The 18,609-nt window shown below is 32.1% G+C and overlaps 1 protein-coding gene across 2 annotated transcripts in view; it reads left to right on the top strand.

Moving 5' to 3' along the window:
* Positions 1–5,370: 5,370 nt before the first annotated feature.
* Positions 5,371–18,609, top strand: part of LOC124539281 — a 149,715-nt gene continuing 136,476 nt past the window's right edge. For both annotated transcript variants that reach the window (XM_047116616.1, XM_047116615.1), the window contains exon 1: positions 5,371–5,603. The gene's annotated coding sequence lies outside the window, so the exon portion shown is untranslated. The remainder of the gene's footprint in view (positions 5,604–18,609) is intronic.

Below are 18,609 nucleotides of genomic sequence, written 5' to 3' on the forward strand. Positions count from 1 at the left end.
TAATTATACTTTTATCTATACTGATACAGATAAAAGTAAAATAATCCAAGAGAGAAATGAAAAGCTTTTACTTCAATGTGAAACAAGGAATAAAGTATTACCCAATGGCTTATCCACCAACCTATATGTAGAAGCACAATGGAAGAAGATTAAAAAAATCTCGTTAGTAAATAGGAAAACATAGCATAGGTATATTAGAGCTGTAGAAATACTATTTCATAAATAAATAATAATAAATAAATATGAGACAACATCACATACATTACTCTGATCCCAATTTAAGTAGCTGAAGCACTTGTGTTATGGATATCAGAAGTAACGACGGTACCACAAACACCCAGACCCAAGACAACATAGAAAACTAATGGTAATCTACATCGACTCGGCCGGGAATCGAACCCGGGACCTCAGAGTGGTGTACCCATGAAAACCGGTGTACATACCACTCGACCATGGAGGTCGTCAAAATGCTTTAGAAAGTAATTGAATTTGTAGATACTGAAATAATAAGTAACTTTGTTCATCGTTACTTATACGATTTTTTGTTTACATTTCATTCCCGTAATGTATGAACGCACTCCTTTTTTTCTCTCTGAAAAAACGCGTGTTAAGAGGAGCCAGCTCTTCGGAATTATAGCCTTATAGCTCAGAATATAACAGCAATTTGAAGTTTGCTGTTTTAATCGAGAACCAATCAGATAGACGAGTACAAAAATAAGTAAAATGCAATCTTATTGGAAAAAATAAGAAAATAATTATCTGTTCATATTAATTAAGAATGATGTCACAAAAGATAGAGGACGTCAATCTTTAGCCTTTTCAAATCCGTGCAACTGTGCTTAAACATAACAAAAAATAAATCGAAAAACGGAAGAACGACCGTCGCGTACCAATCCAGACAAACTTGCACAAGGTTCCATAAAAGAAATGTTTCAGTAATACATAAGCCTGTTTCGTACTCTCAAAATAAAAATAAGCATAGATTAAATAAACTTACAAATATTTTAATTGCCGACTAAATCAATTTGGGCGTATCTGTTCTGTAAGGTTGTTAATGTATACGCTGTCAAATTTTAATTAAAATATGGCGGTTCAACTAACTCAACTGCTTCGATTTATAAAGCCCCTTGCATATCTGAGGAGCAAATCCTTGTTTATTTATTTAGTTAGCGGTATTTTTTACTCTGTGATCTGACTGCAGTTCCAGTGATAATTTTGGATGGAGATGAGACTGCAATATGTATTGTAGTGTGTGTTATATGCACAACATAGATGTATTCTTAACTCCTCTTATATTCGGAAAATATGGCTTCCGATACGAGTGGATTGACTTTAGGGGCAGGACGATTTGATTTATGTTCATACCAAGTACCAGTGCACTGCCAAAATATGGACTTTATACTTTAATTTATACGTGTCTAGTAGGCATTTCTGTTTCGCGTAAATTTCAGAAAAATTGGAGCCCTGAGAATTGGAGGAGGAAGAGATTCTTACCCTCTAAAACGTATGCAATCAGCCTTCATAAGTACCGGAGGATGCTCTATTCGAAGCCAGAGATCTTCAGATGATCCTCGTCTTCATCGAGTGACTTTGCAAGTACTTCTCGCTATTTCATATGGCAGTGCGAAGCCATTGTGACCCATTTCAAGATCACTTGGAACAGAACACAATGAGGATACGTGGCGGTAGGCCTTTATGAAAGCCCATCTGGGTAAGTAGCATCTACTTACTATATATTTTACCTCTAAATATCAATACGTGTTGTTATGTTGGAGTTCGACAATTGAGTGATCCTGTGCAACAACAGATATAAGGTACGTACTCGTAGTATCTTAGTTTCCAAGGTTAGTGGGTCAAAGTTGATATGAGGAATGATTAACATTTCTCATAGTAACAATGTGTGGGCTGTAGTTTACCCATCGTATATCAACAAGTGGCCTCTTTGCCTGCCCGCCTACCTTTTGGGCATTAAAAACAATATCAGTTTATCATAATAAAAGATTCACCTACATTTTATATTATATTCTTTCCGTAGTTAGTAAGTAAATATTTCTCTCTCAGTAATTTATTTCGATTCAATTACAATTAAGATATACCAGGAATTATTATCAATTTAATCTGTATTTATTATACCGACCGTAACATAATCATATACTTGGGTCGGCATGACGTTCTTTTGATGCATCCAATAAAAAATCAATAGGTATTGTGATTATTATTTAAGAAACAATTATTTTATAAAATTGAAAATCTTTTAATTTGGTCCTAGCTTGGGATAAAAATACATATACAACAACAAACAACAACAACAGTAACTATAAATTTCCGACTGCTTTTGAGCCCAGGCCTCCTCTCCCTTTGAGTTGAAGAAAACCACGATGTTCCAATGCGGGTTGGTGAATTACACAGGTGGCAGAATTTCTATGAAATTAGACACATGCAGTTTTCCTGACGATGTTTTCCTTCACCGCTGAGCACGAGATGAATTATAAACACAAATTAAGCACATGATTATTCAGTGGTGCTTGCCTGTGTTGAATCCGCAATCATGCGCATTATTGTATAAATTTCAAATATAATAATATTTGAAAAAAAGAACACTTTGATCTTAATTCAAACAAATTCAATACTCAGTACACGTGACCAGAATGAAATTTCTTGCAAAAGATCGCTTATACAATTTGACCTTGAATTTTACTCTCAATTATATTTCGAAAAATATTCAGTACTAACATATTATTTGCACAGTTTCAAAACACGAACTTTTTAAATAATAATTAAAACTTTGTTATCCTTTATATTGTTTTAAAGTAACGAACGAGAAATAGGATAAAAAATCGAATTAAATCAGCATAATGTGCGCAGGCTCTTATCCTTACGGGGATTATAGATTGTATCGAGAAATTCGTTTTTTATTTGATTTAGTCTTGTTAAAAATAATATAGGAGCAAGCGAAAGGTGCACGAATTTTATAATACAGACTTCTTTTAAGCATATCTTCTTTGTATTTGAAGATACGCTCCGAGTATGATACCGGTAATTTGGCACTAACTATAAATCAATACATTGTTATACATTTTTTATTAGAAAGCATTGTTAAAGTTTAAGAACTCCCCTCCCTTTAAGGAGAAGGTTTGTAGCTTATTCCTTTACTTTTCTTCAATGCGGATTGGTGGATATTTTTAATTTCATTGAAATTAGGCACACGCAGTTATGATCACAATTTATACGAATCAGTGGTGCCTTTCTGGATTTACAGCCGCAATCATTAGTTAAGCTGCACTCGTTCAAACTATCTTGACGCAAGTATCAATAAATATTGTATACAAACTATAATGCCACCGATTTCCCTGAAAATTAAAATGTCTTTAATTTTATAGGAGGAAATTAATAAAACTGCCTAAGTTACGTGATGGTTGTACTTTACTCATGCCATGCACTGAGTATTGTTGTGGCTCTTTTCTCAGTTGGTTCACCAATATGACCCAGAAAAAAAAAATTAAATCACAATTTTTGTTGTGTTCATTATTCTATTCATTTCTAAGAAAGTGCGTTTTGATTTTAGAATAAGGTTAAACGAAATTTTGATGTTCGTCATTGATGAAGATGAAAATCTCTTAAGATAATCAAAATTTGTAGAAATATTATATTAATAAATATCATAAACGGACTTTTGTGCAAACCCGTCTGGGTATTTACCAGGCACTCATCAGATACTCCATAGCCAAACAGCAATACTTAGTATTGTTGTGTTTTGAAGCGTGCGAACCAGTGTAACTACAGGCACAAGAGACATCTTACTTTGAAGGTTATGGGCGCATTGGCGAAGAGATCTTTCTTACCTCTTAAAGTATCAATTGGTTTGGTATATAGAGTCAGGTATCTCATTTGCCAGTACCTATATGACAAAAAAGTACCCACCAGAAATGCCTCAGCATTCAATATTAAGTGTGTCCGGTTCGAAGGGTGAGCCAATGTATCATCTTAGCTCACAAGTTTGGTGGCGTATTGACGATGTAAAGAAGGATTACCATTTCTTACAGCAGAAAGGGTATTTTAATATTATGATTTTTTATCTATTTATGTTCTTTTGAAATTAGCTTTAAATTTTTAATAGGTCAAATGAAACAATAATTTAATAATATACTAGATTTTTTTTTGTTTTTAAATACGATAAGTAGCTTGGGAACTTATGAACTTGATCGGAGTTAGGTAAAAATATATATACCAATCGGCCCAGTGTTTACTTTCGTTTTTAGACGATCGCAGGTATGACACTGTTCGTGGCAAATAATTATAAAAGTTTTTTGAAGGAAGTACTTTTTACTGTAACCCTAAAATACATATACTATTGTATAAATTCGTTCGAATGTAATAATATTTGAAAAAAGAACACTTTGATTGTAGTTCGAGTCAACAAATCATTTTTTAAATTAAACTTAAAACGTGACGTATGTTTTTTTTTTATGTTATAGGTTGGCGGACGAGCATATGGGCCACCTGATGGAAAGTGGTCACCATCACCCATAGACAATGACACTGTAAGTTATATTACCTTACATCGTCAATGGGCCACCAACCTTGGGAACTAAGATGTTATGTCCCTTGTGCTGTAGTTACAGTTCTATGTAAGAACACAACTACCTAGTAATTCCGCCATATTGCTTATACTTTTCGAAAAAATAATATAATCTGTGTCACTCAGCATAATGTAAGGAATCTAACGATATCGCATAGGTACATTAAAATCTTATCAGAAATTTAAAACCCACTTGGGTAAAGCGGCTCCTGGGCATAATCTCAAAACTCGTATTAAAATGGAAATACTGATGTTATAAATATATTATTTATTAATAATAATTATCGAAAGTAACTTATAACATAAGTATTTCTTATAAACATGTGGCACAATTTGTGCTACATCTTTATCCACCAACCCACATTTGAGTGTGGTGGAATAAGCTTTAAGCTTGGAGAGGGCCTTTGTTCAGCCGCGGGATATTTATAGTCTAGTATATAAGAAGAAAAACTTATTTTAAATATTATAATACCAAATTTGGGCAAATTAAAATACGTCATATATTTAAGTAGGTATATATTGTGATTTAAAATGAAATAAATATTTACGTTGTAATATCCGTTCCTCATTGCAATTCGAGAATAAATGACCCCGGAACAAAAAGTTACAAAGAAATATTTAAAAAGCAATAAAACTTTTTCGTTGTGTATAATTTATCGAAAAGTGTATAATTCCGAGTAATGGCAATTTAAGTAAACTAAGCTGAGTTTGTTAGAAAGAGATAGAAAACTCGAACCGGTCTAACCAACTTCACTCAGCTGCCTTTTTATTAAGCGAAGGTCAAGCGCTAAACTTGCTTCAGAGGTTCAGATACTCTGGGACCTGACGCGCTACGGACGTGTGATATCGTCCCCGTTTTATCGTCCGAATTCGACTAAACTTATGTGTACATCATTAGATTTTTGAATTAAGTGATTCTAAAGTGATAAATCTATAAATATTATACGTTAATTGTGCCTGTGTTTGGTTTAAGTTTTGTGTTTAAAGGTTTTTGAACCGCATAAAGAAACTTTTAGGTTATTCGGTGAGTGTTATTTCGTTGTATGTACAGTTAGTTTACTATTTCATTTTTATTTAAAACAAGCTAAGCCTGTCTGTTCGCTATAGATATGGCATTCTCATAAACCCCAAGTTCTTCGTTTTCCGGGATAAGAACTATGTTAAACTAGAATTTTATAAAAATCGATTTAGTATTTTTTGTTTTGTGTTTTCAAAAGTGTTATTGTATTTATAATTGTATGTCATTTATTAAGGTAGTAAGTAAATCAACTTAACATTAAGTTTATAACTTTTAATATTATTTCTTTTTTTGTAATGATCTCTAAAACGTTTACAAGCATGTTGATGTTTCAATAACAAATGCTTTCAAAAGATAAGTTCATTCGTAAGTAATTACATGTTATGTAAAATATCAAAAACAAATATGATTTAAATATTGCATCGCTAATGTGATTTTGCGTAAAAAAAAAACAACGAGGCAATCCTCGGATTTATTTTAAAATAGACTCGGCAAGTTTTTTTCTCAGTCCTATCTTGTTACAGCCAGTCTCCTGAACTTAAATTTGTTTTTTTTTTACCTTGTCCGTCGTATACGGTGACTTTAGAACGTTATTATAAAATTTAGTTATTAAAATAAAATATGACTGTAAATAATGATTACGACAAAGTCCTATCTTATTACAGCCAGTTTCCTGAACTTTATTTTTTTACGCCTTGTTTCACTATTTTCATAAATTTAATTATTTATAAAAAAATGACAATGTATACAAACTTTTTCGAGTTATTTATAAATTTATGAGATGTCAGGTTAAGATTGATGAAATTAAATGTACATAGGTATATCATATAACTATATTTCTGAATGGTTATCCTTTCTTGAACTTTTATTTTATTATGTCTGTTGCATTATGACTTTCAACTGCGAATAATATAACAACCATTGTATATTTAAAAGAAAAACTGCAATTACAGTTTTGGAATTTCTTTTAAGCTACTAACATATAGACTTGTTCTACAATGTGATAGATATATGTCATTAAATCTTTCAAGGTTTTATGTACTTTTATTTCACTTTGATTGTCGAAACTTGTTTGAATGGAAACTAACTTAATCAACTAACACCTGAAGCTGGTTTTACTTGCGATAAATTTGCGTTTTATTTATTAAATCTTCACTAATATTATTAAGAACTCATACATGTTTTATATACTCGTACAGGGGATACTGGAACTAGTGCTTCAATTTTTCAAGGTCCAACTGATATAAAGCTTTTTTTGTTTTCCAAGTGGTTTAAAATGTATTCTATACCCTTTACAAATAAGGTGCACCTGTGTGAAGCTGGGTCGAGTCGCTTTTCTAATAAAATATAGAATTGTAATATTAATTGAGTTTCTCATATATTAGTACCTGTTTTGATATATCATTTACATTATATATTTATTGAATTATGTAATAAAGCTGAACCGACCAACGATACATTTAATTAGTAACAGGACAACAGAGCTTTAACCACCACGCTGCTAAACAACAGCTTGGTGACACACGTAACAATTCCAATATGCAAAATTTTCTCATAATGTGCTTCACTATTACGTGGTGAATTATTATGAACTAATCGTTGACCGCGGTTTCGCTCGTGTTTAAGGGTGTTAGTTGTCATAAGTTAGGTAAAGAAGTAGCCTATGTCCATGCTTGGACTTCAAATTTGCCTCACAACAAATTTAGTGAAAGAATGACACACAGACAGAGTTACTTTCACATTTATTTATTAGTATAGATATAAATGCTGAACTTCAAAAAGTTCTTCTTCGAATTTGATCCCATGACCTTCATCTGATCCGCGAATTGTAACCCTTGAGATAACATGATTATATTTTATCTAATCATAATTACATTAAGTGTTCTGTGACTCATTTGAAGACTAATGCAATAATAATCAGTGTGCCATCTTATCAGTCTGATACTGAGCTCGAATGTATCTGTCTGTTTGTTACCATATAACTGCTAAACTTTTCGACGATAACATTTGACAAAGAAGTTATCTGTGATCAGGATAAACACATAGGCATATTGTAAATTGTATTCTGTGGAATGATATACATATAATTATATATAAAAATTGAATGAACAAATGGATGAAAGGAAAAGCAAAAATACCCAAAAAATGCCCATTCAATCGCAGGTAATTATGATATTAGAAAAACTAATTGGAAACTATTTAGTTATCATAATGTCTATATATTTTATAACGATGAGCACCACAGTATATTGGCTAATATTATTACTTCCGAATATTCAGCGCTGTTAAGCTTTGACAAAACTAACGGCTTTACATATAACTCTTATTCAGCGATTGATTGGAGAAACAATACTCTATCCCATTCTTTCGAATGTCAATTAAATACAAAAGAAAGAGAGAAATCATTCTTTAACAGAACCTATGTTAATAAAACAGGCTGTTGCAATTTAACATCGTTATGCGAGCTTAAGAAATTTGATTTTCTTAAAAATAAATTATATTGTTTAGTTCTATATTTGAAATCAAATAACAATAACAGATAAGAGTCAAAATGAATTGTAAGATAAGATTAATCATAATGATTATCTGTTTTGTTTGACGCAAGGAAGACTAACTAAAAAACAAAAAGAAAACACATAGGCAGTTTTTATTTTGTGGTATTGCTTTTGCAAAATTGGGTAGGTAGCACTCACTCATCACTTATTCTACCATCAAATAGTCCTTTCTGTGTCCCTAACAATGAATAAGTACTACGTTTTTACTGGTTTTTCTTGGTATAATCTATATTTTGAATGGTAGTTTTACGTTTTATACAGTTGGGTAAAATCACCATTCAAATGTGCTTATAAAATTTAATAAAGTATACTTCTACTAAACTAATTGTAATAATTACTTAATTTTACTTATTTTACAAAATTAAATAATTTTGATCAAAAATTATATTAAAAACATTAATATCATTGATATCATTGATGAATATGAGACAACATCACATACATTACTCTAATCCCAATGTAAGTAGCTAAAGCAATTGTGTTAGGGAAAAGAAAAATCAGAAGTAACGACGGTACCACAAATACCCCAGACAATATAGAAAACTAATGGATATACATATAATACATCGACTCGGCCGGGAATCGAACCCGGGACCTCGGAGTGGCGTACCCATGACACCAGTGTACACGGAGGTCGTCATATTTAAATTCAAATTTGGAATATATTTTTATTTAGTATATACTTAATTGTGGCCCATAAGACCCAAAGGATTGAGAACCACTGGACTAAGCAATTATCTTAAGTAATAAACAATTTAAATCAACCAGAAACCTAATAGGTAATGTATGTTTTTACGGACAATTAAAAGCAATTTAAATAGACGATGTAATTGTAAGGTAACTAATTGATCTTGGAGTCATTGACCTTAGCCTAAGAGGTGGTTGATACAAATTTTATAATAATTATTTCTTGGAAGTATTCAGATCCATATCTATATGAAAACGTGAATCATATAACAAAGGATATATCTTGCATTTTTATTAAAATTGTGCATTCTGGGGAATTTTCTGTGCATAAATTTCAAACGAGAAAAGGTCTAATGAGTCAGATCAATGGATCTACCAAAATGACTATGATTTTTGTTCCAATCAATTCATGCATAATATACCTAAGATGAAAATTATTTCTCTCAACTTCCTTATTGCTTTGCTTGTGGAAAAATTTTGAAGTCCTATTTTTAAATGAGTCAATATTTCGACTTATTTATGCCATGTAATAATGTTGATAATATAACAATAATTTAACACATATAGATGTTGATTTGTGCCAATACTATTTAGTTAGGTAAACAAACAAGCAACGATTACAATTTATAACAATAAAATAACAATTACTGTCATCAAGTAATATAAATAATTAAATAATAATGTATCATTATTATATTTTTAATTCAACATAAGTTGTGTTAAAATATAGTTGTGATAAAACTTGTAGTTAAACAGTGTTATCATAAAAAGAAACAATTCTAAATCCTTTAAATGTTTATTATTTTTTGTGGGTAGCAACATTTGTGCACATGATACAAATCAACTTCGCAATTTTTAGAAAAACATTGTCTTGAAGTGCCGTATTTAAAAGCTAAGCATTAAAACAAGACGCTAATAGCAAAAAAAACAGTATTCAGATTCTATTTCTATAAATAAATAATGAACCATTACATAGAAATATTACATTAAGATAGCCTTTACCCACCCACTTACGATGGCTGCTGTTTTATCGAAAAAATTTACTATCGCCGATAGTATAGCCATAAGGGATCAGAAATAGACTCAGATGTAGCCATTTGCAACATTGTACATTCTATAATATACTTGTTGTAGACCGCGGTTTCGCTCGCATTCCTACTTTGAGATATCAAGTTTACTTCCAATGGCGGATTTACCAATAGGCTAAGTAGGCTGGAGCCTAGGGCGGCAGATTTAGAGGGGCGGCAAATTTAGCCCAAAATTTGTTTTTATCTTATAGAAATAAAAAAATCATATCATACTATATCAACTAGTTTTCTATCATACTAATAACGGGAAAAAGCTAATGTAATCAAAAAAAATCAAATCATAAAGTTGCAATATCAGAATAAATGTAATTAATATGATTGTGAACTAAACTAACGTATTGAATTTTAAAAGTCAGTAGGTGGAAAAAATTGCTTAGCCTACTAGCGGCAAATTTATAAATCCGCCACTGTTTACTTCATACATTTCATCAAATTTGGTTTAGTAGTTTATGTGTAACAGATCAACAACAGACAGAATTACTTTCACATTTATACTACTAGTATCGATTCAATTGGAATGCATTTAATGACGTATAAGTTTGTGAGTGTTACATAATGAGTTTAAAAGGATTAATGGCAGACAGGGTAACAGCAACAACAGCCTGTAAATTTCCCACTGCTGGGCTAAGGTCTCCTATCCCAATGCTCCTGTTCCAATGCGGGATGGTGGACTGCACGTGTGGCAGAATTTCTATGAAATTAGACACATGAAGGTTCTCTCACGATGTTTTCCTTCACTAGCAAGTACGAGGTGAATTACAAATTAAGTACAAAAATATTTAGTGTTGCTTGCCTAGGTTTGAACCTACGATCATCGGTTAAGATGCACGCGTTTTACCACTGGGCCATCTCGGATCTAGAGTTATAAACGCCTCTGTTTTAACCTATTAATTCTTGTAATGTAAAGATTTTTTTTTTCTATCAAAATATTTTGATACAAACCTAAAAAGTATGGGTACTTAATTTATGAAATAAATAAATGTATATTTTCATGTTTCAAAAATTGCAATTCAAATTTCATTAATGAGATTTTTTATAAATATTTAAAATAATACTAATTAACACGGTCACCATTCGAAAGTGTACCGGGGTCAAAATTGCTTAACAAGACAAAAATCGCATTTAAAAACATGAACGGAACTAGGCCACATCTCATAGAACATTAGTTACCTCATAATTTATTAACATCAACAAATTTTAAAGCTAAACATTCACTGTTAAGCGATGCGAAAAACAGCTAACAGATTTAAAAAATACAAGATTGAAAATTAACACAATTTTATGTTATAAAACACTTTGAAGTTGAGTTTTATATAAATATTACATCACAAATTTAACTTGATAATGAAGGTTTGAAAATATAAAGTTTTTAAAACAGAAGCAACACTATGAAGTGATAATATGGTAATATATTGCATCTCGATATATGTCACTTAGGCTTTTTTTACAAATTTTTTGCAAAAAAATATCGTCAAATTTATTACCCGATACATTGTAATCAAGATCAAAGAATACTTTCAAATTCAATTAGGCCCTTACAAGTACTTTTGAATCACTCAACAATCTGTCATTTTACAGAATTAAATTTAACGTAAAACCAAAAAGAAACTCCTTTTCACAAAGCATATACATGCTATAATCATAAACAATTAAATACAGTGTATTCTTATAATAATCCAATCTCGTTATCATTTATAAAATTTAAATAAAAAAACCGCACGTGATAGCGCTATAACACGCTATATCCAATCAACAGCCAGCTTTATTTCAATCAATAAAACAATCAGGTGCTGGCTGTTTTACGGTATTTAGTTATATCATTGTTTCGCAAACTTGGCCGATTTGCCCATTCGTGTTTCATACGTTTCCTTGTGCGTACGATCCATACAAACTCATGATTATAATACATTAAAAACCAGCTCATAATATCCCCGTGGTAAGGCCTCTTACTTTTTACGGATATTACTCCACGACTCCAATGAGGATATAAGGGGCAGATTTTTAATCGCCGCGCTTGTAACTTTCCTTATGATATTTGAATATGTAGACTACGTGCATTTGGAACACCTGATGATAAGTGGTCACCAATGACCATTGACATTAGTGCTGTAATGTAATATTAAACAAATAATAATAATACCTTTTGCCTGTTGCATTTCTTACTCATTATTCAAACCGGAAGACAACAATACCAAGTATTGTTGTAGGAAGAATATATAAATACCCAAATAAGCAATACAGCATTGCACAAAGCTTTACCATGATATAAATAATAAAAAAAATATATATCTTTTTTAGCAGTATTCGAATATTGCGTTCAGATAGTTTATATTTTTTAATAATTTAAAATATATATATATATATATATATCAACGTTAAGTAAAAGTAAGTAAAGTAAAGTAACAGCCTGTAAATTTCCCACTGCTGGGATAAGGCCTCCTCTTCCATTAAGGAGAGGGTTTGGAACATATTCCACCACTCTGTTCCAATGCGGGTTGGTGGAATGCAGAGGCAGGCAGAATTTCGATGAAATTAGACACATGCAGGTTTCCTCACGATGTTTTCCTTCACCGCTGAGCACGAGATGAATTATAAATACAAATTAAGCACATATGTATAGTGGTGCTTGCCTGGATTTGAACCCGCAATCATCAGTTAAGATGCACGCATTCTAACCACTGGGCCATCTCGACTCTCGTACAAAATCGATTTTCGAAAATTTATCAAGTATCGTAAATTAGGACGTAAATTTTTCGCATAAACTTGAAAACATCGTAAATTCATTATATTAATTAAGCTAATCTTAACCTTGGTCCGGTTTCATTAAAATAATCGTATCGTTTCGATAAGGTTTCGTAAGGCGTCAATTTTCACCGGTCAATGTCAAAATATTTGTTTGCGTCTTATTTGCACGTGGAAAGCGACAGTAAGTTGATACCATAGATATTCGCGCAGTTTTTAACCAATTCGCCACCAACTTTGGTGACTGAGATGTTATGTCCCGTGTGCCTGTAGTTACACTGGCACACACATCATTCAAACTAGTATAAAACAACAACTTTGGTGGAATACACATGTGGCAGATTTTTTTATGAAATTAGACACATGCAGGTTTCTTCACGATTTTTTAATTATAAAAACAAATTAAGCACTTGAATATTCAGTGGTGCATGCCTTAAACCTGCAATTATCGGTTAAAATACTTAAAATGCACGCGTTCTAACGTTCTCGTCTCAACGCAAGACTTAGTACAAAACAAGAAGAAAACAATATTTAGTATTGGTGCTTAGCGGTGAATTATATAAATAGTCGTATACCTATATTTTTATGGAATAGGTTGGCGGACGGGCATATGGGTCACCTGGTGGAAAGAGGCCATTATCACCCATAGAGAATGACGCATTAAGAAATATTAACTATTCCTTACATCGTCAATGCGCCACCAACCTTGGGAAAGCTAAGCTTGCTAAGATGTTATGACCCTTGTGACTGTACTGTACACTGGCTCACTCAACCTTCAAACCAGAACACAACAATACTGAGTAATGTAGTTTGGCGGTAGAATAACTGATAAGCGGGTGGTACCTCCCCAGACTGGCTTGTACAAAGCCCTACCACCAAGAAACCTATCTAGAGTCTCGTACAAAGCAATACAATCTATAATATTTACGTGATAACTTCTGATATGCTAGTCTTAGGATGAATATCATTCTTTTTCTGTCGTTTTAAACCCGAAACTGTCTGAAGACACGATAACATGTTTAAAATCATATACATCAAAACTTTGCATGAAACATGAGAAACTATGGATGGTTTATTTGGAATTCATTGAAACGGTTTCCATTCTACGAAAACAGCTGTTCGAAATTTTTATATTCTTGCAGCTCTAAATTTCAGGATGTTTTTAATCTTATTCTTATCTTTTTATCCTATTTCAATAAAGAACAATTTGATATAAAAATTAGCAGTAACGTTACAATATAAAGATCAAATAATACTATCTGTGTAATAGCCAAAATTGGAATTGAAATTTCACTCAACCAGACGTACAGTTAAAGTAAATTTAAAAATGAATGTAACTACACGAATACACAGGACAACATAAAACCTTTTTCTTTTGAAATATTTTAAAAACAAAAGATATGGAACACTCAATGTATGTACTAATAATGCCTTAACACAAATACCCTTCAATTAGTTTAATGATTTCAGAACGGTGTAACAAAGCGATATTGAAATATTCAAACACCCATTTGTATTTTTTAATTGACAGCTCTCGTTGTGTCATAACTCTTAATATGATATACCAATATATGAAGTAACAAGTGTCGATCGATATGTCTGGTCTTAATGTATGTGCCAAAACGAATATAGTACTCAGATGTAACATCGGCAAAATTCGTAAAACCGATAACATCCGAATTAAGTGACGTCATCGATCTTTATTTATTTCATTTCACATTTCACAATCTTCGCTTGAGTTGCAGGTGTCCTAAGCACTGCACCATTCCAGCTCTTAATTAAGCACTTATTATACAGCTATATACCATAGTACATAATTTTTGTAAATTCGATTTTATATTACTGTACGTTGCATTATCTTATATAATCATCTAAATTAATTATCTTCTTGAGTATGTTGTAAAAAACGAAATATATCATGCCTTTAAATTCAGTTTTATCTGTAGTTCATTTTATAAAGCGTCAATGTGTTCAAAACGTTCCAAATTCAAATCGTCAAATATAAATTCTCTGTGTTCAGAATTTCATTCACTGTGAACAGCAAATTTTATTATTAAGCGAAAATATATTCTAAAATGACAGGACGATGATAAATTGATATTGTATTCCAAGAGAAGAATAGAAATGCATTACGATGTAAAATAAAACAATAAAACCCGTTCGACTTCATGGAAACCATAGCAAAAGTGGATGGAAATAATCCATGCCTTGACAACCTCGGAAGGCTGGGAATAGTTTTTGTATTTTTATTTAGAATGAAATTTTTAATTCATGATTTATAAGAAAACGTAATCGGCAGAGAGCGCTAGAAGAGTTGAATCATAAACGAATATTCCGTGGTCAAAGTCCGTTTGGTTTTTTCAGTATTCCAATTTACAAGTAAAGTTAAAATATTGTCGATTGCATATATCAAAGCATAACAAATATATAAAATTGCTCAAAAGTTATTTTAATCAAAACAAAAACACTTACCTTTAGAACGATACATTTAGCATTAAATGTATGTGTCATCCAAAGAATTATTTTCTCGGACAAGTTGAAAATATTCGATGAAACAAAACAGGAACCGAAGCAACCACATTAAAGCAAATATTATTGAAATTTCCAAGTATTCCGATTTAAGGAAAAGGGCAAATATAATATTGTATCATGCTAAATACCAAATGTATTGGTAATTCTGTGGCACGACGATACTGGTAAATTGAGTCTTCTTTTCAAAATAAAAAACCTGGTTGCAGCATATTATACCATCCGGAACATACTGATCCCTTAAAATTAATTTTGAAGTGTTCTACCGAGAATAAAAAAAAAGTCATCAGTATATTGACAGGATAGTCTGGCACTTTAGTTTAGTGGCTAGATAGGCCACATATCCCAAAAATTTGGCTTCAGCGTTTCTCTATCAAAAATTGCCCAGAATCTGTCTGAGTCTAGATCTTACACTCACCTACCTCGAAGAGCACGTATAGCCGTTGTTCTCGGCCCTCAAATCTTTCTCGGCAAGTCAAATTTGCCAACCAAACGGTGTATTAGAACGTATCTGCGTTTGAGGACGCACTTGTGGACTGTAATATATCCTTCATAGTTACCTGGTCTCCCTTGAGACTAGTCGCCGAGGTCAAAATTAGTCCGGACGACGTCATTATGAACAGGATAGCGATATGAAACGATAGAAAAATCATTTCCTATGGAAATTAGATTGAACATAAAAAATTAAATATATAAAAGCTTTGTCACTTTCAAAGTTAGAAATTATATCAGTGCTTTGACTTAAACTGCCGAAAAAGCTTTGTTTCAATTTCTTCATCATCTTTATCATCATCATCATCCTCCTGCCACTATCCCAAATTTATTTGCGGTCGGCGCAACATGTTCTTCCATACTTCTCTGTCTGACGTCATCTTACAAATAACACTCTTTCATCGTTTTATTGATCGTCCCCTTCCTCTATATCCATCCATGTTGCTCAAGACCTCACAAAATGGTTCTCATTCCTCCACATTAAATGCTCCTACTATGACAAATTACATTTTAATCAAAAATAATTTTAATTAATTCCATTAATTAAAGCTCTTAAAATAGGTATACTCTCGCTTAGGTAGAACTGACATTTTCCCGTTAACCTACCAACAATTAGTAATGCTTCATCCTGTTTTAGTACGAAAGTGAATAAGTATAATCACAGATCCAGAAACATAACATTTTAATAGTGCATTCGTAATTGACTCTGACCGTTTACGATTACGACTTGAGCTTGCTTCCGTCTACCTAAAACCGAAATGACATTAAATTTTATTATTTTGTTGACACATAAAACGTTTTCCAAACGAATCATAATTTAAAATGAATGCTCTTTAATTAGATTATAGTTTAAATTGTGTAAGGTCAAGGAGATCGAGATTTTAATTATTATCATCTATATCAGCATGATATGCAAAATCTTCTAAACGGATGTTAAAATTATTTAGCTCTTGACATTTTTGTGAAATGAGTTTTACTGACACAACTTTGAATCTCATTTCCCCTATTCATTTGGTTGTAAGGCTTTGTGCAAGCCTGTTTGGTTGATGACCCAGGCATCAGGTATTCTAACGCCAAACAGTAAAACTTATTATTGTTATATTCGATTACCCTTCGACACTGGCTCGTTCACCCCTCAATCTAGGAAGCGTGATCGAGGCAATGTAGCTACAGGAACAACAGACATAACATATTAGTTAACATAACTACGAAAGACAAGGCAGTTTAATAATATTATTTAATCTACCAACCCAGAGTCGAGATGGCCCAGTGGTTAGGACGCGTGGATCTTAACCGATAATTACGGGTTCAAACCCAGGCGACCAGCGCTGAATTTTCATGTGCTTAATTTGTATTTATAATTCATCTCGTGCTCGGCAGTGAAGGAAAACATCGTGAGGAAACCTACTTGTGTCTAATTTCATAGAAGTTCTGCTACATGTACACCCGCAGTGGAACAGCGTGGTGGAATATATTCCAAACCTTCTCCTCAAAGGGAGAGGAGGCCTTAGCCCAGCAGTGTTAAATGACAGGCTGTACCTATTAATTGTTATATACAATATATGTTGTACACAAATATTACTGATCAAATACTTGTGACCATCTTTATTTAGTAGCACAACCTTATAATAGTCATATTGTTGCTAAACTGTATAAATGTACTAATGTTGTTATCCAAATAAAAAAATAGAAAGTACCCAGAAAATTTTTTCGTAATTTTTCTGGGAACAATTTAGTATTAAAAGGTGTGACTAATTCTTGCGAAAAAACCTAGTTCCATATGACCTTTAAATATAAAATGATGCGTAAATAATGACGTCAAAAATCAGTAGGATATCGAAGTGACCTCAGTTTCAAGAAGCTCACGATTATAATGCATACAATTTAAAATAATTTTCGAATTATTATCACAGTTCATTTGTTTTAATATTAAAATGTCATATGCAGATTGAGTAACGAAGTAAAATAAATCTTATCTAGAAATAATAAGGTGTTATTTTGACTCACCTATTTATTTTTTTGTTCTGATTATTAAACTATTTTGTAATTACCACTGATGAATCATATATATTCAATCTTATTATTAAAAATATATCAGAGCGACGCATTACTGACAATTCAAAGTACTTGCAAAAGCCAACTTCACCGATACATTTTTTTGGTTGGTGGACGAGCATATGGGCCACCTGATGGTAAGTGGTCACCATCACCCATAGACAATGAAGCTGAAAGAAATATTAACTATTCCTTACATCGTCAATGTGCCACCAACCTTGGGAACTAAGATGTTATGTCCCTTGTTCCTGTAGTTATACTGGCTCGCTCACTCTTCAAACCGGAACACAACAATACTGAATACTGTTATTTGGCGGTAGAATAACTGATGAGTGAGTACCTACCCAGACGGGCTTGCACAAAGCCCTACCACCAAGAATATTTTGATTCCAATTTCGATATAGTCCAGGTTCCAGACGCAGTTTTCTCCGATCGATCGTCAACTATGTTTTGTCTTTATAATAACGAAAGTCATTACTCAGTAGATAACCATAGTATAATAATGGGTTTGGAATAAATCGAGACGCATCTGACTTGTCTCGGATTTGATTTATGTTCAATCTCATCAATCAACAAGTTGTTTTGTTTACAATGAATTCTTTCACAGATATAATAGAGGTGTATATTTTTTATTAATACAATTTTATGCAATTTTTATTTTTATGCCAAAAAACTAGATGGAAATATTGAAATAAATACTTCAGCTTCTTTAAACGCCGAATTTGATTCTAAAAATTATATACATTAAATATATATATATATATATTGATGAAGGGATTCTTTCTTTTTTCGTTTACTATATATAGATCTATGATACGGCGATAGTAAAATTCGAATGAGTATATAACACTAAGTTATTTTCTC

The sequence above is a fragment of the Vanessa cardui genome, chromosome 22 (assembly GCF_905220365.1).
Source record: "Vanessa cardui chromosome 22, ilVanCard2.1, whole genome shotgun sequence".
Classification (NCBI taxonomy): Eukaryota; Metazoa; Arthropoda; class Insecta; order Lepidoptera; family Nymphalidae; genus Vanessa; species Vanessa cardui.